This window comes from Triticum aestivum, chromosome 3A, assembly GCF_018294505.1.
Source record: "Triticum aestivum cultivar Chinese Spring chromosome 3A, IWGSC CS RefSeq v2.1, whole genome shotgun sequence".
Classification (NCBI taxonomy): domain Eukaryota; kingdom Viridiplantae; phylum Streptophyta; class Magnoliopsida; order Poales; family Poaceae; genus Triticum; species Triticum aestivum.
Window position 1 is genome coordinate 710613751 of NC_057800.1, and position 22732 is coordinate 710636482.

A 22732-nucleotide genomic window follows, 5' to 3' on the forward strand; every position below is an offset into this window, starting at 1 on the left:
TCTAGTTGAACCCAAGTTTGATAGTAAAATAATTGCAGTTCAATCATATTGGGGAAGGGAGTACGAAAAATTAAACTCCTTCTTCCAAACACTTGGCGTATCTCACCAAGTCTCTTGCCCACACGCCCACCAACAAAATGGGTCGGCTGAACGCAAGCACCGTCACATTGTTGAAGTGGGGCTTGCCCTTCTTGCACGTGCATCTATGCCTCTTAAATTCTAGGATGAGGCCCTTCTTACTGTTGTGCATCTCATAAACATGTTACCTAGCCGAGTTCTTAACTTTGAAACTCCTCTTGAAAAACTCTTTCACACCAAACCAGAGTACAACTCCCTTCGTGTCTTTGGATGTGCGTGTTGGCCAAATCTAGAGCCTTACAACAACTGGAAACTCATGTTCCGGTCCAAACAGTGTGTGTTTATTGGGTATAGTCCCAAACACAAAGGCGTAAAATACCTTGATGTGTCCACCGGTCGCATCTACATATCCGTGACGTGGTCTTCGATGAAACTAATTTTCCCTTCCGTGATCTCCACCCAAATGCCGGAGCACTTCTTCGTCAAGAAATCCTTCTTCTGCCCTCACATCTTATCAATGGTGATCACGGGGAAAATAATTGCAATGCACCACTGTTGACTAACCCTCATCCTCGTGTGCATGAGTCCTCTGGTGATGCAGGTGAAAATTCTGACGAAAATGCTGAAGAAATTGTGCAAACGGTGCAGCACATGAGGCACATTTTATGTGTCCATTCCCGGGGAGCAAATCCCCCTCGGGATCAGCGATGCAGCACCCTGGCAGCGAATCTGCTGCGGGATTCGAGCCGCTGGCACATCGCAGCGCGTCAGAATCTGCGGCCTGTGACAGTGACGGCCCTAGCCTCCCAGGCGCGGTCGCCTGTGATCCGCCCCACGGGGCAACGCGCGCCTGGCGAGTCTCCATTCGACACGTGCCCTCCTCCGATTCGGTGGCCAACCGATGCGAGCCGGTGCTACACCCGGCGACAGACGCGCCGCCCGACCGACTCTGACCTGACTGCAGGGCCCAGGGCCCTGGCTCATCATTGCGGCATGAAGCCGTGTCGAGGAGATCCGACCCTGGATCGTCTGTGCCCGCTTCTTCACCTGTGCGTCGACCAGCAGTCATAGAGGATCCCAGCGTGCCGCCATCTCCTATAGCTCGATCCCCTTCGGTATCTGGCGCTGCAGGGGGAGAATCTGGATCCTCTGCGCCGGATGTTGCTGTTGTGTCTCCTACGCCACGCCGGACACGACTTCAACAAGGGGTAATCAAACCTATTAATTATAAAAACATTACAAAGTTTGGTTTGGCATGCTCTGCAGGTGAACCTTCTACACTCCAAGAAGCATTAGGAAATGCAACATGGAAAAAGGCCATGGATGAAGAATTCATGGCTCTTTAGAAAAACAAAACATGGCACCTAGTTCCCCCAAAGCAAGGTAAAAATTTAATTGATTGTAAATGGGTCTTCAGGATAAAACAAAACTCTGATGGAACTATAGATCGTTACAAGGCTAGACTAGTTGCAAAAGGATTCAAGCAACGTTATGGTCTAGACTATGAAGATACCTTTAGTCGTAAAAGCTGCCACGATTCGTCTTGTTTTGTCTATTGCTATGTCCAGGGGATGGATTCTCCGTCAGCTAGATGTCAAGAATGCGTTCCTCCATGGCGTTCTGGAAGAGGATGTTTACATGAAGCAACCTCCTGGGTTTGAGGACAAAATGTTACCCTCTCATGTTTGCAAACTTGATAAAGCAATATATGGGTTAAAACAAGCCCCCAGAGCTTGGTACTCACGTCTTAGTCACAAACTACAAGCACTTGGGTTTACTCCTTCCAAGGCTGACACCTCATTATTTATTTACAACAAGTTGAATACGTCCATGTTCTTGCTCATCTATGTTGATGATATTATTGTGGCCAGTTCATCTAATGAGGCAGTGGCAGGATTGTTGAAAGATTTAAGTGCTGAGTTTGCCCTCAAAGATCTAGGAGATCTACACTATTTCTTGGGTATTGAGGTAAAGAAATTTGGTGATGACCTTCATCTTACTCAGGAAAAATATGCAACTGATCTTGCAAAGCGAGCTGGATTGCAAGGATGCAAACCATCACCAACTCCACTGTCTAGTTCTGACAAATTGTCTCTCACTGAAGGAGATCCCTTGAATCAAGAGGATAGCACTAACTACAGAAGCTTGGTAGGTGCACTTCAGTACTTGACTCTCACGAGACCTGATATTTCATTTGCTGTTAACAAAGTATGTCAGTTTCTTCATGCACCCACCACAGCTCATTGGACTGCTGCCAAACGAATTGTCAGATATGTCAAAAATACTTTGAACACTGGTCTTACTTTTAGCAAGTCATCCTCTAAACTTGTTAGTGCTTTCACTGATTCTGATTGGGCAGGATGTTTAGATGACAGACGCTCAACAGGTGGTTTTGCAGTGTTCTATGGACCAAATCTCATTTCATGGTGTGCAAAGAAACAAGCTACTGTTTCTAGGTCAAGTGCAGAGGCAGAGTATAAAGCACTTGCAAATGCAACTGTAGAAATCATTTGGGTTCAGTACTTGCTAAAGGAACTTGGTATAAAGTGCATTCAAGCTCCATGTCTGTGGTGTGACAATCTTGGTGCCACATACTTGTCAGCTAACCCTGTTTTTCATGCTAGAACAAAGCACATTGAAATTGATTTTCATTTTGTCAAAGAAAGAGTTGCTAACAAGCAACTGGACATTCGGTTCATTCATTCCAAAGATCAAGTTGCAGATGTGTTTACAAAAGCATTGCCCACAATAGCTTTTGAAAAATTCAAGCGTAATCTCAACATGTCCATGTTGTGATTAAGGGAGAGTGTTAAACATATGAGTATACTTGAAGCCCAAGTCTACATGGTGTTAGTTGCGCAGGATATAGATAGGTTGTTTGAGTTGATCTTATCTCTGTAACCGAACATTCCTTTCTTGTATCTTACATTTGTAATCTCAACCATCATGTACGCATATCCCAGGGATCAGCTCCTGGCTATTTAACATGAAACCGTCGCCCTCGGTAGGGTAAGACGTACTCGCAGTTTCCACAGCCTCGACCCCCTGTGCTCTTCCACCATCGCCGAACACCAGAGGAGCCGATGCCATGGGGCGCCGCCGACAACTAGAGAAGCCCATGCCTCTGGCCCTGCCCCTTCGTGGCTCAAACTCCATGCACGGGACAGCAGCACCAACACCGTGCACTACACAGGGCCGCTGGCATTACCAATCGAGCTCCTCTGCAAGGATGGCTACACACTAGGAGCCAGCGACCACCATCAGAGTCCGGCAGAGCCAGTAGATCGGAGCAATGGAAACCTCATATCAGTGCGTAACGGCCAGTGCAAGCCCAACGCCGGTCACCCCCATGCATAGGAATGCGTCCATGACTCCCTATCAGTGACCAGGACGAAGCTACCATGGAAGCCGGCCTTGCTGGCGATGGCAGCAAGGTGAGACAACGGCGAATATTTGGGGCCAAGAGTGAGAAGGATACTGTCCAAATAGAACTTTTACGGATGTGTTTCCATTCGCTGGTTTTTCTTGTGCATGGTAGAACACCCCTGTACACTGTTAGAGGTGGAAATAACAGAGTTACCAAGCAGAGCCAGAGTGTTATACAAGGTCTAATAGGTCCAATAGTATTAGGACAGGTAAAGGATCCAAGCGTTTCCTATTTAAGGATGCCATGTATCTATATTCAAGACAAGCAAGAACAATCAATCTATTCTCTACAGTCTGAACCCATGTCTACCCAATCCTCGCACCCACGCCGCCTGAATATCTCCAGTATGGTAGGTATCCCGTTATGAATGAAGGTCCACAGCAGGTAAAGTAAATGGCTTAAGTCTAATGCATGAGAATACATTTTCATTTAAGTGATAAACGTGTTGAAGATGTTTCTCGTCTTACCTGAAGAGAACAGTAGTTGCTCAAAGAGTACAAGAACTCCTCACTTGAAATTTCAGTTATAATCCTTGACATTGCCTCTAGATTGGGGTTAAGAATCTGGAAAGTATATTTGAGGAGTTATGCATTTTCATTCACATCGGGTGTACTGTAATTCTTTCACCAAATAAGGTAGCAACAGATCATACCTGTGGTATGCATCCAACAATTCGATCCAGTTCTAGCTTGTTGTCTCTACAGTAAGACAGAAGATCGGATTCGTAGAACTCAACTCTATCAAGCAACGTTTTCCCCTCCACATCGCAGATTGTGTGACCATCGTCATCAAGCGCATTCAAGTAAAGGTTTATCCGTGCAATCTTGATAGCTCTTGGGTTTATATCCAGACCATAGACCTACAAAGAAACAAACAATGCTCAGTTTGGATTCTGACAAATACCGTAGGCTGGACTATTACCATAATGTCGATTTGAATGCCCACAAATTTGATATACAGATATGTGCGTCTCAAACTACTACGGTGCATTTTTTTTCCTTTTCAAAGGACAAGACTGTTCACCATGGTTGGAACAAATATGTGGTATTTGACCAGAGCTATGTTCAGTACTTGGGAGCAACATGCTCGTGGATATTGTTTCCTGAGAGCTACCAAGCAAGTTAGACCTCCGCGTCGCCTCCCCTGGCGGCGGCGGGGGAACCCTAGCCGCGCCGCCGCGGCCCCCTCCCCACCTCGTCCCACCTCCTCGCCGCCGCCTGAGGCAGCCGCCGGGCAAGCCCGGGGCGCCAAGGATGGTGGCGGCGGGGCCTCGGTTGCCCTGATTTTGCGTGGGGAACCCCGGATCTGGTGCGGCGGCTCCATTGGCAAGGCACGACCGGCTAGCAGTCGTGCGGGCGGTGGATCTGGTGTCCCGGCCGCGCGGGCGGCGGGATCCGATGGTCGTTGGCGGCCGGCGGCGGCCGGTGCGCGCGATCCGGCGCCTCCCCTCCTCCCCTGTTCGGCGTGTGAGTCAGCCTGGTCGGGCCGCGCTTCCTCTTGGTCGCCGGTTCTGTACAGGAGACGCTGCTGGTGCCGGGGATCAAGTTCGGGCGAAATCCTTGGCCGGCCTTGACCGGCCGCGCCGATGACGACGCCTGAGGGCGTCGTTCTCCTCCTTGGAGGCGTCGGTATGCACTGATCTCCTCACTTCACCTTCCCCTAGGTCTCCCAAGCGAAAGCCCTAACTTCTTGAAGGCGCCGCTTTGGAAACCTTGGGGTTGGGTGGCGCTTGTGGGTGGTGGGCGACGGCGGTGGTGCGGACCTATCCTAGCATGGATTCACGTCTGTTGCTTGGAGATGGACTCGCGTAGGTGGAGGTCGTCGGCTGGCGTCGTGGTGGCGTCAATGGCGGAGGACCTGCCAAGGCTCGCGTAGGTGGACGTCGTCGTTTGGCGTCGTGGTGGCGTCGATGGCGGAGGACCTGCCAAGGTTTTCACCTCAATATGCTCTGAAGATGGACCAGTGGAAGACGACGGCGACGACACATGTCATCTGAATAGACAGATGGCTCGGTCGGGGCCTCCGTCTTTAGATGTTAGGCTTAGGTGAGAGGTCTGGGTATGTGGCCCAGCTTGCACCCCTTCATCATTTGAATAGGAGTAGGGGCAGATGTTGCCAAGATGGCGGATTCAGATATATTGTTGTTCTATTTTGTAAGATCCTCGAGAATAATTAATAAAATGGCCGCATGTATCTCCCAGATGCAGAGGTCGGGGATCATCCTCCTTTTTCCAAAAAAAAAAACCAAGCAAGTTAGACTATCAGTGGATTACCAAAAAGTCTGAAAGGTGTTATACATCATGTAACCTGGTTACGCATCTAATTGCTGCAGCTCCCACTTCTGTAACAACGATGATAAAATAAAATATCCACAGAACAAGAGAAGACAAGTTAACCTTCAAAGGTAGCCACTTTCCTGCAAGCGCAATGGATATCCAACCATTCCCACATCCCAGCTCTGCTACTGTCTTATCTCATGGTGGACGACACGAGCAAGCTTTTCAGCCCGCACGTGGCCTGCTCGGTCCAAGCCGGCTCGGTCCTGGCCCGGTAAATAAATCAGCCGGTCCGGGCTGTAGATTTTGTCCCGAAACTTCGTCAGTCCTGTCCGGTCTTTAACCGGGACCACTTGCACGACCGAGAAACTGCTGCATCTTCGGCTCTCCCCACGCCGCCGTCATCTCCTCTGCACGCGCCGCCGTCGTCTCCAAGGTCCTCACGCGGCCTGCTCTCCAAGGCCATCCCCTCTCCAGCACGGCTGGTGCACGCATGCACCAGTCGCATGCAGCAGCAGCGCGTAAGGGCATCTCCAGCCGCGTCCTCAGGAAAGCCTTCCCAGGCGATTTTTTCATGTCGGCGCCAAAAAAACGGCCCAGTCGCGCCCCCAGGAGCTCGATTTTCGCCGGTCTGGGCCGAAAACAGCGCCGGCGGACCCAGGCGGAACCCGACGCGCTGGGGGACGCCCGGGGGCACCGGGGCGAACTGTTTTGGCGCGAAACAGCCGCGGGCCCGCTGCGTCAGCGACACGGCGCCTCGTCTTCCCCCAACGGCCTCGGTTCCCGCGAGAAATCAATGGCAAGGCTGCCGCCGGTCAGCCTTGCCATTGATTCCTCACGGGCGGCGCGTCACGGGACGACGCGCCGACGCCTCCCCTCCCTCGCACGCGTACACACGGGTGCGGCGCGGCTATATAGCTGGTGGCCTGCACTCGCCTGTGCCCACACCAGCCCCGCCCCTCGCCGCCGCCCAGCTCCTCCCTCTCCCTACCTCTCCCGAGCGCCGCCGCCCAGCCCCTCCCTCTATCTCTCTACCTCTCCCTAGCCCGTCACAAAGCGGAACGCTACCCCGGAGACTGTTGGAAATATGCCCTAGAGGCAATAATAAAAGTGTTATTATTATATTTCTCTGTTCATGATAATAGTCTTTTATTCATGCTATAACTGTATTATCCGGAAATCGTAATACACGTGTGAATACATAGACCACAATATGTCCCTAGTGAGCCTCTAGTTGACTAGCTCGTTGTGATCAACAGATAGTCATGGTTTCCTGGCTATGGACATTGGATGTCGTTGATAACGGGATCACATCATTAGGAGAATGATGTGATGGACAAGACCCAATCCTAAGCCTAGCACAAAAGGTCGTGTAGTTCATTTGCTAGAGCTTTGCCAATGTCAGGTATCTCTTCCTTTGACCATGAGAGCGTGTAACTCCTGGATACCGTAGGAGTGCTTTGGGTGTATCAAACGTCACAACGTAACTGGGTGACTATAAATGTGCACTACAGATATCTCTGAAAGTATCTATTGTTTTATGCGGATCGAGACTGGGATTTGTCACTCCGTGTAAACGGAGAGGTATCTCTGGGCCCACTCGGTAGGACATCATCATATGCGCAATGTGACCAAGGAGTTGATCACGGGATGATGTGTTACGGAACGAGTAAAGTGACTTGCCGGTAACGAGATTGAACAAGGTATTGGATACCGACGATCGAGTCTCGGGCAAGTAACATACCGATAGACAAAGGGAATTGAATACGGGATTGAATAAGTCCTTGACATCGTGGTTCATCCGATGAGATCATCGTGGAACATGTGGGAGCCATCATGGGTATCCAGATCCCGCTGTTGGTTATTGACCGGAGAACGTCTCGGTCATGTTTGCATGTCTCCCGAACCCGTAGGGTCTACACACTTATGGTTCGATGACACTAGGGTTATAAAGGAAGCTTGTATGTGGTAACCGAATGTTGTTCGGAGTCCCGGATGAGATCCCGGACGTCACGAGGAGTTCCGGAATGGTCCGGAGGTAAAGATTTATATATGGGAAGTCCTGTTTTGGTCACCGGAAAAGTTTCGGGCGATATCGGTATTGCACCGGGACCACCGGGAGGGTCCCGGGGGTCCACCAAGTGGGGCCACCTGCCCCAGAAGGTTGCGTGGGCCAAGTGTGGGAGGGGACCAGCCCCTAGGAGGGCTGGTGCGCCCCCCACAAGGGTGCAAGGCGCAAGGGAGAGTGGGAGGGGGCAAACCCTAGTCTAGATGGGCCTTAAGGCCCATATTGGTGCGCCTCCCTCTCCTCTCCCCTCTTGGCCGCCACCCCTTTGCCATCTAGGGCTGGCCGCACCCCTTGGGGGTGGGAAACCCTAAAGGGGGCGCAGCCCCCCCTTCCCCCTATATATAGTTGAGGTTTGGGGCTGCCATACACATGAGTTCTCTCCCTCTTGGTGCAGCCCTACCTCTCTCCCTACTCCTCCTCTCCCATGGTGCTTGGCGAAGCCCTGCGGGATTGCCACGCTCCTCCACCACCACCACGCCGTTGTGCTGCTGTTGGATGGAGTCTTCCTCAACCTCTCCCTCTCTCCTTGCTGGATCAAGGCGTGGGAGACGTCATCGGGCTGTACGTGTGTTGAACGCGGAGGTGCCGTGCGTTCGGCACTTGATCATCGGTGATTTGAATCACGACGAGAACGACTCCATCAACCCCGTTCACTTGAACTCTTCCGCTTAGCGATCTACAAGGGTATGTAGATGCACTCTCCTTCTACTCGTAGCTGGTTTCTCCATAGATAGATCTTGGTGACGCGTAGGAAAATTTTGAATTTCTACTACGTTCCCCAACAGTGGCATCATGAGCTAGGTCTATTGCGTAGATTCTTTGCACGAGTAGAACACAAAGTAGTTGTGGGCGTTGATGTTGTTCAATATGCTTACCGTTACTAGTCCAATCTTGTTTCGACGGTATTGTGGGATGAAGCGGCCCGGACCGACCTTACACGTACTCTTACGTGAGACAGGTTCCACCGATTGACATGCACTTGGTGCACAAGGTGGCTAGCGGGTGCCAGTCTCTCCCACTTTAGTCGGAACGGATTCGATGAAAAGGGTCCTTATGAAGGGTAAATAGCAATTGGCATATCACGTTGTGGTTTTGCGTAGGTAAGAAACGTTCTTGCTAGAACCCATAGCAGCCACGTAAAACATGCAAACAACAATTAGAGGACGTCTAACTTGTTTTTGCAGGGTATGCTATGTGATGTGATATGGCCAGAAGAATGTGATGAATGATATGTGATGTATGAGATTGATCATGTTCTTGTAATAGGAATCACGACTTGCATGTCGATGAGTATGACAACCGGCAGGAGCCATAGGAGTTGTCTTTATTTATTGTATGACCTGCGTGTCATTGAACAACGCCATGTAAATTACTTCATGAAGATCATGATGATGGAGATCATGGTGTCATGCCGGTGACGATGATGATCATGGAGCCCCGAAGATGAAGATCAAAAGGAGCAAAATGATATTGGCCATATCATGTCACTATTTGATTGCATGTGATGTTTATCATGTTTATGCATCTTGTTTACTTAGGACGCCGGTAGTAAATAAGATGATCCCTTACAAAATTTCAGGAAGTGTTCTCCCCTAACTGTGCACCGTTGCTACAGTTCGTCGCTTCTAAGCACCACGTGATGATCGGGTGTGATGGATTCTTACGTTCACATACTACGGGTGTAAGACAGTTTTACACAACGAAAACACTTAGGGTTAACTTGACGAGCCTAGCATGTGCAGACATGGCCTCGGAACATGGAGACCGAAAGGTCGAGCATGAGTCGTATAGTAGATACGATCAACATGAAGATGTTCACCGATGATGACTAGTCCGTCTCACGTGATGATCGGACACGGCCTAGTTGACTCGGATTATGTAATCACTTAGATGACCAGAGGGATGTCTATCTAAGTGGGAGTTCATAAGATGAACTTAATTATCCTGAACATAGTCAAAAGGTTTTTGCAAATTATGTCGTAGCTCACGCTTTAGTTCTACTATTTAGATATGTTCCTAGAGAAAATATAGTTGAAAGTTGATAGTAGCGATTATGCGGACAGTAGAAAGCTTATGTCCTCAATGCACCGCTCAGTGAGCTGAGCCCCAAACGTTGTTTGTAGATGTTGCGAACATCGGACATACACATTTTGATAACTACGTGATAGTTCAGTTAAATGGTTTAAGTAGAGGCACCAAAGACGTTTTCGAAACGTCGCGGAACATATGAGATGTTTCGAGGGCTGAAATTAGGATTTCAGGCTCGTGCCCACGTCAAGAGGTATAAGACCTCCGACGATTTTCTTAGCCTACAAACTAAGGGAGAAAGGCTCAATCGTTGAGCTTGTGCTCAGATTGTCTGAGTGCAACAATCACTTGAATCGAGTGGGAGTTGATCTTCCAAATGAGATAGTGATGTTTCTCCAAAGTCATTGCCACCAAGCTGCTAGAGCTTCGTGATGAACTATAACATATCAGGGATAGACATGATGATCCTTGAGGTATTCACGATGTTTGACACCGCGAAAGTAGAAATCAAGAAGGAGCATCAATTGTTGATGGTTGGTGAAACCACTAGTTTCAAGAAGGGCAAGGGCAAGAAGGGACACTTCATGAAACGGCAAATCAGTTGCTGCTCTAGTGAAGAAACCCAAGGTTGAACCCAAACCCGAGACTAAGTGCTTCTGTAATAAGGGGAACAGTCACTAGAGCAGAATTACCCTAGATACTTGGTAGATGAGAAGGCTGGCAAAGTCGATAGAAGTATATTGGATATACATTATGTTAATGTGTACTTTACTAGTACTCCTAGTAGCACCAGGGTATTAGATACCGGTTCGGTTGCTAAGTATTAGTAACTCGAAATAAAAGGCTACAGAATAAACGGAGACTAGCTAAAGGAGAGCTAACGATATGTGTTGGAAGTGTTTCCAAGTTTGATATAATCAAACATCGCACGCTCCCTCTACCATCAAGATTAGTATTAAACCTGAATGGTTCATTGAATCTCGATCGTAGTGATACACATTTTCATGCCAAAAGATATAAGATAGTAATGATAGTACCACTTACTTGTGGCACTGCCATGTAAGTCATAATGGTATAAAACGCATGAAGAAGCTCCATGTTGATGGATCTTTGGACTCACTCGTTTTGAAAAGTTTGAGACATGCGAACCATGTCTATTGGTGTATATGCATGAAGAAACTCCATGCAAATGGATCGTTTGGACTCACTTGATTTTTAATCACTTGAGATATGCAAATCATACCACATGGGCAAGATGACTGAAAAGCCTCGTTTTCAGTAAGATGGAACAAGATAGCAACTTGTTGGAAGTAACACATTTTGATGTGTGCAGTCCAATAAGTGCTGAGGCATGCAGTGAATATCGTTATGTTCTTACTTCACAGATGATTCGAGTAGATGTTGAGAATATTTACTTGATGAAACACAAGTCTGAATTATTGAATGGTTCAAGTAATTTCAGAGTGAAGTAGAAGATCATTGTGACAAGAGGATAAAATGTCTATGATATGATCATAGAGATGAATATCTGAGTTACGAGTTTTGGCACACAATTAAGACATTGTGGAAATTGTTTCATAATTAATACCGCCTGGAACACCATAGTGTGATGGTGTGTCCGAACATCATAGTTGCACCCTATTGGATATGGTGCGTACCATGATGTCTCTTATCGAATTACCACTATCGTTCATGGGTTAGGCATTAGAGACAACCACATTCACTTTAAATAGGGCACCACGTAATTCCGATGAGATGACACCGTATGAATTATGGTTTAGAGAAACCTAAGTTGTCGTTTCTTAAAGGTTTGGGGCTGCGACGCTTATGTGAAAAAGTTTCAGGATTAAGCTCGAACCCAAAGCGGATAAAATACATCTTCATAGGACACCCAAAACAGTTGGGTATACCTCCTAATTCAGATCCGAAAGCAATATGAATTGTTTCTAGAATCGGGTCCTTTCTCGAGGAAAGGTTTCTCTCGAAAGAGTTGAGTGGGAGGATGGTGGAGACTTGATGAGGTTATTGAACCGTCTCTTCAACTAGTGTGTGGCAGGGCACAGGAAGTTGTTCCTGTGGCACCTACACCAATTGAAGTGGAAGCTTATGATATTGATCATGAAACTTCGGATCAAGTCACTACCAAACCTCGTGGGATGACAAGGATGCGTACTACTTCAGAGTGGTACGTAATCCTGTCTTGGAAGTCATGTTGCTGGACAACAATGAACCTACGAGCTATGGAGAAGCGATGGTGGGCCCGGATTCCGATAAATGGCTCGAGGCCATAAAATCCGAGAACGGATCCATGGACTTTGGTGGACTTGCCCGATGATCGGCAAGCCATTAAGATAAATGGATCTTTAAGAAGAAGACGGACGTGGATGGTAATGTCACCGTCCATGAAGCTCGACTTGTGGCGAAAAGTTTTTCACAAGTTCAAGGAGTTGACTACGATGAGATTTTCTCATCCGTAGCGATGCTTAAAGTCCGTCGGATTCATGTTAGCATTAGCTGTATTTATGAAATCTGGCAGATGGATATCAAAACGAGTTTCCTTACCAGTTTTCGTGAGGAAAGGTTGTATGTAATACAATCAGAAAGGTTTTGTCGATCCTAAGGATGCTAAAAGGTATGCTAGCTCCAGCAATCCTTCTAAGGACTGGAGTGAGCATCTCGGAGTTGGAATGTATGCTTTGATGATGATCAAAGATTTTGGGTTTGTACAAAGTTTATGAGAAACTTGTATTTCCAAAGAAGTGAGTGGGAGCACTATAGAATTTCTGATGAGTATATGTTGTTGACATATTGTTGATCAGAAATGACGTAGAATTTCTGGAAAGCATATAGGGTTATTTTGAAAGTGTTTTTCAATGGAAAGCCTGGATTAAGCTACTTGAACATTGAGCATCAAGATCTATAAGGATAGATCAAAACGCTTAATGGTACTTTCAAATGAGCACATACCTTGACATGATCTTGAAGGTATTCAAGATGGATCAGTCAAAGAAGAAGTTCTTGCCTGAATTGTAAGGTACAAAGTTAAGACTTAAAGCTCGACCACGGCAGAATAGAGAGAAAGGACGAAGGTCGTCCCCTATGCTTAAGATGTAGGCTCTTCAGTATGCTATGCTGTGTACCGCACCTGAAGTGTGCCTTGCCATGAGTCAGTCAAGGGGTACAAGAGTGATCCAAGAATGGCTCACAGGACAGCGGTCAAAGTTATCCTTAGTAACTAGTGGACTAAGGAATTTTCTCGATTATGGAGGTGGTAAAAGAGTTCGTCGTAAAGGGTTATGTCGATGCAAGCTTGACACCTATCCGGATAGCTCTGAGTAGAGAGACCGGATACATATAATGGAGCAATAATTTAGAATAGCTCCAAGTAGAACAGTTATTTGGAACAGCTCCAAATAGAGCGTGGTAGCTGCATCTAGGAGATGACATAGAGATTTGTAAAGCACACACGGATCTGAAAGGTTCAGACCCGTTGACTAAAACCTCTCTCACAAGCAACATGATCAAACATAAAACTCATTGAGTGTTAATCACATAGTGATGTGAACTAGACTACTGACTCTAGTAAACTCTTGGGTATTAGTCACATGGCGATGTGACCTGTGAGTGTTAATCACATGGCGATGTGAACTAGATTATTGACTCTAGTGCAAGTGGGAGACTGTTGGAAATATGCCCTAGAGGCAATAATAAAAGTTTATTATTATATTTCTTGTTCATGATAATAGTCTTTTATTCATGCTATAACTGTATTATCCGGAAATCGTAATACACGTGTGAATACATAGACCACAATATGTCCCTAGTGAGCCTCTAGTTGACTAGCTCGTTGTGATCAACAGATAGTCATGGTTTCCTGGCTATGGACATTGGATGTCGTTGATAACGGGATCACATCATTAGGAGAATGATGTGATGGACAAGACCCAATCCTAAGCCTAGCACAAAAGATCGTGTAGTTCATTTGCTAGAGCTTTGCCAATGTCAAGTATCTCTTCCTTTGACCATGAGAGCGTGTAACTCCTGGATACCGTAGGAGTGCTTTGGGTGTATCAAACGTCACAACGTAACTGGGTGACTATAAAGGTGCACTACAGGTATCTCCGAAAGTATCTATTGTTTTATGCGGATCGAGACTGGGATTTGTCACTCCGTGTAAACGGAGAGGTATCTCTGGGCCCACTCGGTAGGACATCATCATATGCGCAATGTGACCAAGGAGTTGATCACGGGATGATGTGTTACGGAACGAGTAAAGTGACTTGCCGGTAACGAGATTGAACAAGGTATTGGATACCGACGATCGAGTCTCGGGCAAGTAACATACCGATAGACAAAGGGAATTGAATACGGGATTGAATAAGTCCTTGACATCGTGGTTCATCCGATGAGATCATCGTGGAACATGTGGGAGCCATCATGGGTATCCAGATCCCGCTGTTGGTTATTGACCGGAGAACGTCTCGGTCATGTCTGCATGTCTCCCGAACCCGTAGGGTCTACACACTTAAGGTTCGATGACGCTAGGGTTATAAAGGAAGCTTGTATGTGGTTAACCGAATGTTGTTCGGAGTCCCGGATGAGATCCCGGACGTCACGAGGAGTTCCGGAATGGTCCGGAGGTAAAGATTTATATATGGGAAGTCCTGTTTTGGTCACCGGAAAAGTTTCGGGCGATATCGGTATTGTACCGGGACCACCGGGAGGGTCCCGGGGGTCCACCAAGTGGGGCCACCTGCCCCAGAAGGTTGCGTGGGCCAAGTGTGGGAGGGGACCAGCCCCTAGGAGGGCTGGTGCGCCCCCCACAAGGGTGCAAGGCGCAAGGGAGAGTGGGAGGGGGCAAACCCTAGTCCAGATGGGCCTTAAGGCCCATATTGGTGCGCCTCCCTCTCCTCTCCCCTCTTGGCCGCCACCCCTTTGCCATCTAGGGCTGGCCGCACCCCTTGGGGGTGGGAAACCCTAAAGGGGGCGCAGCCCCCCCTTCCCCCTATATATAGTTGAGGTTTGGGGCTGCCATACACATGAGTTCTCTCCCTCTTGGTGCAGCCCTACCTCTCTCCCTACTCCTCCTCTCCCATGGTGCTTGGCGAAGCCCTGCGGGATTGCCACGCTCCTCCACCACCACCACGCCGTTGTGCTGCTGTTGGATGGAGTCTTCCTCAACCTCTCCCTCTCTCCTTGCTGGATCAAGGCGTGGGAGACGTCACCGGGCTGTACGTGTGTTGAACGCGGAGGTGCCGTGCGTTCGGCACTTGATCATCGGTGATTTGAATCACGACGAGAACGACTCCATCAACCCCGTTCACTTGAACGCTTCCGCTTAGCGATCTACAAGGGTATGTAGATGCACTCTCCTTCTACTCGTAGCTGGTTTCTCCATAGATAGATCTTGGTGACGCGTAGGAAAATTTTGAATTTCTGCTACGTTCCCCAACAGAGATGAGGCGGCGGCCAACGGCTTCGGCCGCCGTTCGCTCCGCGAATAGGAGTCCTGCCTCCTGTTCCAGGCGAACATCCCGGCGCCGCCGGACATGCGCGCCGGGCCGACGGGGTGGAGGCTCAGCGCCGGGGGAGTGCCCATTCCCCCGTTGCCCGACGCCGTGGCGAAGCCGAAGTACTTCGCCGAGGAAGTCAAGGTCGTGCGCGCCTCCCTCACCGACGCCCAACTCTCCCTCCCCCAGTACGCCGCCGACAACCACGCGGCTTGAGCGGCGTATTTCGAGCGCCGCCAGCTGCAGCGCTTGGCGTCCACCAACGGCGCGCCGGTGGTCGGCGACCGGCAGAACAGCGAGGGGCGCCACCTGTGGCGGGGCGTCCCCGGCCGCACACTCGAGGGCGTGTTGACGTACCTCGAGGGCGGCAACGACCCGCCGTTGGCGTACCCGGCGAGGGCGGCCGCCCCGGCGCAGCACCGACGCGCCGGGCCATGGGCGCCAAGGAGGTTCGGGTCCTCCTCCTCTTCTTCCTCCTCCCGATCTTCATCGCACTCCTCCAGCACTCCGGCCCTGCTCGGCGTCAAGGCCGAGCCCGCGGCGGAGACGCTGCTCGGCCGGCGCACTCGCAGCGCCGGCATCGTCATCAACGAGGGCGGCTGGCGCTCCTACTCGTCGGCTCCTCCGCGCTTCGTCAAGCCAAAGACGGAGCCGGGGCTCGCGCCGGTGAAGAAGGAGCCGGCCGCGCCGGTGACGACGGAGCTTGACGACGACGACGCGGCCCTGGAATGGGCGCGCAGGGACTCCATAGCGATGGAGAAGGAGCGCCTGGAGAAGGCGAAGGAGCGCCAGCGCGCCGCCCTAATTGGCTTCGCGGAGCGTCGACCCGGCCGCGACGAAGGCGGAGTCGTCGTCATCTGCGATAGCGACGACGACGACGACGATGCGCCGCCACCAGTCCGCCATGGCGACGCCGGGCAGGGGTCCAGCAGGAGCGCCCGCGTCAAGGAGGAGAAGGCCGACGACGACGATGGCGGTGATGGCGGCGACTTCAGCCAGTTTTTCCTTTAGATTAGTTTATGTATATGTGCTATGTAATGAAAATCCGCGAACTTCGCCGAAATGTGAAAATTTATCGTGTTTGGCCCAAATTTATCGTGTTTGGCCGAATTTTATCATGTTTAAGACGAAGTTCGCTGAACTTCTTTTATTTTAAAACGTGCCTGGGGGCGGCCCTGGGGCCGGCGGCTGGGGACCAACTCGCCCCAGGCCCAATTTTTGCGCCGGCTCACCCCCAGGCGGCGATTTTAGGCGCCCCCTGGGGGGCCAACGGCTGGAGATGCCCTAACACCAGCGCACGCAGCACTAGCGCGCACACGCACAGCACCACCGCATAGCACCCATGGCCACCGGCCTTCCCGCGCAAGGAATCGGCCGGATTCGTCCTGAAGCCGACACCATGGTCCTCCTTCCCCGACTCTGGCCGCCGGCGTTCTTCGTCGATTACGTCGCCGTCGCTGCTTTCACGGCCTCCGCGACGCCTGCATCGACTTCGCCGTGAGTTACCACCCCTTTCCCCTCTGCCTCCGCATCTGATTAGGTCCCCCAGCCATCTCTCGCTGACGCCATGGTCACCACCTCGCCGCCGGTGGTTGCTGAGCGGTCCTCTCGGTCCGGCTCGGGCTTCGCCATCACCGGTCCGGTCCGTGAAAATAGGACCGCCAGGCCGCTCGGTCCGGTCCGGTCCGGACCGCTGGCGGCCGGTCCAAACGTCGACTCAGTGAGGGACCAGACCGGCCCGGACTATGTCCACCCTGAGTCTTATCCCTGAAAATGGAATCTGGATGCCGACTGAGGCCCTCATAGAAAGTGAAGGACCAATCCTCAGGACTGAAAATGCTAGGTATCTCCATCATCGTTAGTTTCTTTGTTTGCCGGGATCCTAGAAGCAGTTGATAAACTTGTCACACAATGAAAATCAAATGATAGATACTAAAATAGGGCAAAGTTTACCTAAATAAGAGAACAAGAAAAAAAAATGTGTATTAGTGGTTTGGATAGCTTTTAGCATTACACCAACTATAGGCAGCAGTTTGTACTTTATACTCACAAATAGTGACAGAGAAGTCATGACTTCGGATAATGTAAGAATCTTGTATATTACTGCTGTTCCAGTATAAATGCTACTTCTATAAATAATATGGACTAAAGATATGGTGTACATACATTGTATTTTATTTGTTATTGCAAATAACTTCATCAGGCTGGTTTGTTGACTTTTATTTGTATGCTAATATGTTGGAAATATTTTCCGACCTAAGAGGGAAAAGGTTACAGAAAATGTTTCCCACAACAATAGCACTGCCTAGAGACCATCAAAGTAGTGTTCTAAATGAATCATTTGATCAATGCCTTCATGTGTTCTCACCTCATGCGAAATTACCTTTGTCCATTCTGATAAATAACCTCCACAGGCCAATAAATTAGTATGTGTCATGACAAGTTTGCAACAAGACAATATAATGTGGTCAAATTGAAGCCTACAATATAATGTACTCTTCTAAATGGATCATTTTAGAATTTTCTTGATATTTTCTCATCTCATATTTGAATGCAAATAAACTACTATCCTCAGTGTATATGACAGGACCTAAAAGCTATTTTTCATTCACCTTCTTGGTTCTTGCTCACCTTAGCTCTGGCTCAAATTATGCCGAGACAAATTCTGGTGGAAGCCTAATACCTATCCATCAAGTAATAATGAGCCAAATGTGTCAAAGAGATCAACAAAGGCATTTCCTGTTATATACAGAAGCCAAACAGCGAAACTAAATTAGTCAAGAACCGAGACAAACGGTTTCCTGAACACAGAGCACGCACGAGAAATCAAATCTTTGAATAATTACAGGTACAGCAGTCAACAGTATCATGCGGTGGGCGCTCCAGAACACAACACTCACAGGGCTACCCAGATTCCAGAACATCAGATGGAGGTCACTGCCGTGTAGGGTGCACAGGCACACATGATTTTTCAATGGGTGGCTTAGTCAAAATTAGAGCATTGCCGCACTGGTTAGCTAGTCAAAAAAAATTAACCAGTACTAATAATAGACCAAAGGTTATCATGGAATTACTGACGGCAGTAATTTTACCAAGCCGCTACGCATGTCTGAAAAAGCAGATCACGCAATTTGCGAAGGTAAATAGGTCCACGGGGAAAATAAGGTGGGATAGGGGACCTTGGAGGTGGGGGTCGAGATGACGTCGTGGATGCGGAAGTGAAAGGTTCGGAAGCAGTCCTGGCCGGCGGCGGGGTCGGCGAAGCGGCGGCGGACGGAACCGAGGAGGCGCCGGGCCTCGGCGCGGGAGGCGGGGGCCTGGAGGCGCTCGAGAACGGCCTTGGCCGCGCCGTACGCGGTGTCGCCGGACTCGGCGCACGACGCCAGGAAGGCATCCACGGCCTTGTTGTCGTCGGTCGCCGCCATTCCCTCTGGGTTCCCAGGCTAGGTCGTCAGATGGTTCGAGTGAAGATTGGGTGGCGAGTAATGGCGAGGCGGCGTAAGCGGAGTGTGCTGCAATTAGGCGTGGGGAGCCGAAAATGGACCGGCGAAGACGAAAAGGGGGTAGGTAATGACTCAACAGACACGTATATTTTGGCACGTATTCATCACACCAACTGGCCAGTGCTGTTTCCAGCTTTTTTTACGTCAGCTTGTGGTTATTTTTTAACACAGTATAGTGCTCATAACACTCACACGCACACCCTACCCCTATGAGCATCTCCAGAAGAGTGAACCGATATATCATCTTGAGATTGATGAAGTCGACGGAAACATCTCCTCCCACTGAACGCGCTTCGCTGAAAATCACGAAATATATTCACAAAAATGCGAGCACCAGGAGGAGATCCGCCTTGTCCGCCCGCGAGATCCTCCTTGCCCGTTGGCAGTACCGGCAGCGGGTGGCGGCTGCCGGCAAGGAGTGCGACGACAACCCGGGCGAGACGTTGTTCGGCGACACCGACGAGGAGGACATCACCGAGATCGCACCCCGGCGCCACGACCACGAAGAAAGCCGGCCCGTCTGCGGGCGCCGCCGGCAGCGAGGAAGAGTAGTGCACGGTATATCCATGCCGCTCCTATCCCAGGAAGGCCACCGCTCCTCTTCTCGCATCGACACCAAGCTTAGTGGGCTCAACATCTTCGGATGATTAGTCGCTTGGCGGCGACGTGGAGGCAGACAACTACAATTTCCGGCGGAGGCAGAGCTGGAAAAGGCGAAGATTTCGTTCTCTTTGTTCATGGTCGGACACAGGGAACGGGTGCCGGTGATCTTTTAGATTCAGTATTAATTATAACTGTAGAGCCGAACTAGCACCGGTTTGATGTAAATGTAATGAAATACGTCATGTTTATATGAAATCCGGACTTGTTTGGACGAATTTCGTTTAGTTGGTTTGAATTGTTTTTAAAATATACGCGGCTAGTGTTGGATGGTTGTCTTCCATATTTGTATATGTGGACTGGTCCCTTATTCAAGGATGGATGCGGGAGGATTTTTGCGGATTGCCCTTGGAGATGTTGGCTTCTTTTAGGAAGGGGCATCACGATGTAAAAGGTGGGCACCGGCTTGTGGCTTGGAACAAAGTGTGCACACATTGGAAAATTGGGTGTTGGATGATTCTTACAAGTACCCCCTCCGTTTCATAATATAGAATGTTTTTACAAGCTATATTAGTTTGCAAAAACGTTTTATATTATGGGACGGAGGGAGTAGTAGATAGCAAATATGTTGTAGCCGCGTGTGGCTTTGTACCGACTCTCTTGCCCCCCTTTCTATGTTTCCGATATATCTTTCCATGACACGTGTCCTTGAAAAAAAAAGCAACCAATCGATCGATGATTTTGGAAAGGACTATATCCATTTGATCAAAGTAAACCACTCTGAAGCAAAAGAAACTGACCGATACTGTGATTGCTACGTACCCGTCTCGCATGATGATAACTCTAAATCCTAAATCCTATATACTTCCTCCGTCCCAAAATTTTTATCTTAAATTTATCTAGATATAAATGTATCTAATACTAAAACATGACTTGATACATCCGTATTTAGACAAATCTAAGACAGGAATGTTCGGACGGAGAGAGTACTTAGCAAGTTGGTTTCCACCAAGCCATCATGAATGGGAAAAGAGTAGACACACCTTAAACATGCATAATGTATGCTACTCATATTCAATACATATTTTAAAATTATGCAATAATCCAATGAAGTAATTATGTGCACTAAATTTACAAATTCTAAATCCAAATACTAATATTTCATACAACCAAATCGAAATAAAATAATTACAAACAATTTCACCGGCTCATCACTGGTACGCTTCACCATCTATTAACATATGTATATGTTGTGTCTCGCCGAGCCTAGAACAAACACGGGCAGTGGTTTCTTCGCTCAATCATGGGTCAACCAAGACTGTTTGATTGTTCTGCGGTACAACACCTAACGAAATGCCAAGATAAAAGGCGTTAAATGACACATGCCTTAGCGCTGGGGTGAAGAAAATAAATGCCATCACGGGTGGGGTTTAGTACAGGCTAAGAGAAAATGTGAACCATTTTGAAAGCTATATGCGGGGGCAGGGGCATTCACCCGCGTTTAGTTAGCACATGTAAACACCAGACAATGCACATGTAAACACCAGACAATGCGGTGTTTGACTTTGCCATGACGGCGAATCTCTAGCTCATGGTGCGAGCGACTAGCTCGGCTAGGCCATTGTACATGACACCGTGCAAGTACATTTCATGGAGGGTGATCCTTCCTCTTGGATGATTCTAGCTCCCAGTAATGGGGAAACTAGCTCTTGATCGGAAAATCAAGCTAGGGTAGAATCTTGGTAGTCTAGCTGTGGCAGAGGATGCAGTGGGTTTTCGCAAAGACGAGCGAGATGGATACGGATAAAAGGCCAGTTAAAATAAAGGAAGCTCCAACTAGTCCTCCGCGAAATATCAATCAGTTTGGTCTCATCCTTCCATGGCAAGAAAGCTGGTTTGACCACTTCTCCCGATGTCTTGTATTCCCATGTGCTCTCGTATCTTCCATCTTCTTCTCAGACGTGACCCTTCTCTTTGATCTTATATGTCACTATGACATATTTGATACACAAGGTAGTGCAACCAACATGTCGAAACAGAGTGAGACGATGGATCTGTTCTGTTGAAAACGGAATGGTCTATATAAGAAGAGAACATAATTCGCATAAATAAAGGTTGGTGGGTAATAGATGATGAAAGGATTGTATACCCAGCCGGAGCTTGTCGATGTAGTACTCTTTATATCATAGATATTTTACATGTGCAATGCACGCTTTTTCTACATACAATATATGAGCTAAAATAACCTAACATTCCCATTTGTAAAGCTCTCCATCCCCTCCTAAAAACAAATATCAGCAACGGTTAGTTGGGAACTATGCCACAAACACATTTGTCAGATACCTTACGAATAAATAAAACAAGGATAAAAATTGCAGGGGTAACTTTTAATTGAGATCAAAGCCAGTGGAACATAATGGACCATTGTTTTGTTACATTACATGATCCTAGATCCCTGTAGAGCAGTGAGGTATGCAATTTACTACGGTATACTCATTGATAAGAAAATCTAGGGACAACGCACCTACTAAACAGTGTGCTTGTTACTCCCAGATTGCGCTCACTGCCACTATGTTGGCAGCAACAGCGGCCATGCCTCCGGTCACAAGTGTACTTCCAGATACTGAAATAGTCTCCATACACAGCTTTGGCAACAAATTTCTATTTTCTGTATCAAAACCTAGAAGTATAGGTTGAATCTATTCTTCAAGACAAATCTAACCAAATTATTTCTTTTAGACTAACCAAAATAATGATACAGAATACAGTCAGAATAATTTTACTGCACGCATTCTATGATGACATCTATCCCCACATGGAGGTTTTTCAGTAGACAAACAAAGAGCGAAATTCTGGCCTTCACGAAGCAAATCGTGAGGCAGGGATTTCTCTCATCGAACAAGCTTCCTGCTTCACAGGTCGGACACATCGGCCGGCGACCGGCGAGGAAGAGGGCGGAGATGAGATTGGAAAGGTAGTACTTTGGGGTGGTGGGTGTCCGGCGCGTCGAAGTGGAAGGACCAGCCGTGGAGGTAGGGGAAGGCGGGGGCGGCGGGGGCGGCGAGCACCTCGACGCAGGAGGCGGCGGAGGAGTGGAGGGACTGCAGCCTCGACGGGGCCGGCATGGCCAGGCGAGGGGAGCCGGCATCGTCCACGCCGCCGCCGCCGCGCCACTGGAGCGCGAACGCGAGGAGGGCGAGCGCGAGTAGTTGGGCGGTGAGGAGGAGCAGCAGGTGGCGCCA

The 22732-nt window shown here is 48.8% G+C and overlaps 1 pseudogene; it reads right to left on the minus strand.

Moving 5' to 3' along the window:
• Window positions 1-18923, minus strand: part of LOC123059331 (methionine S-methyltransferase-like) — a 35457-nt pseudogene extending 16534 nt beyond the window's left edge.
• Window positions 18924-22732: the final 3809 nt, after the last annotated feature.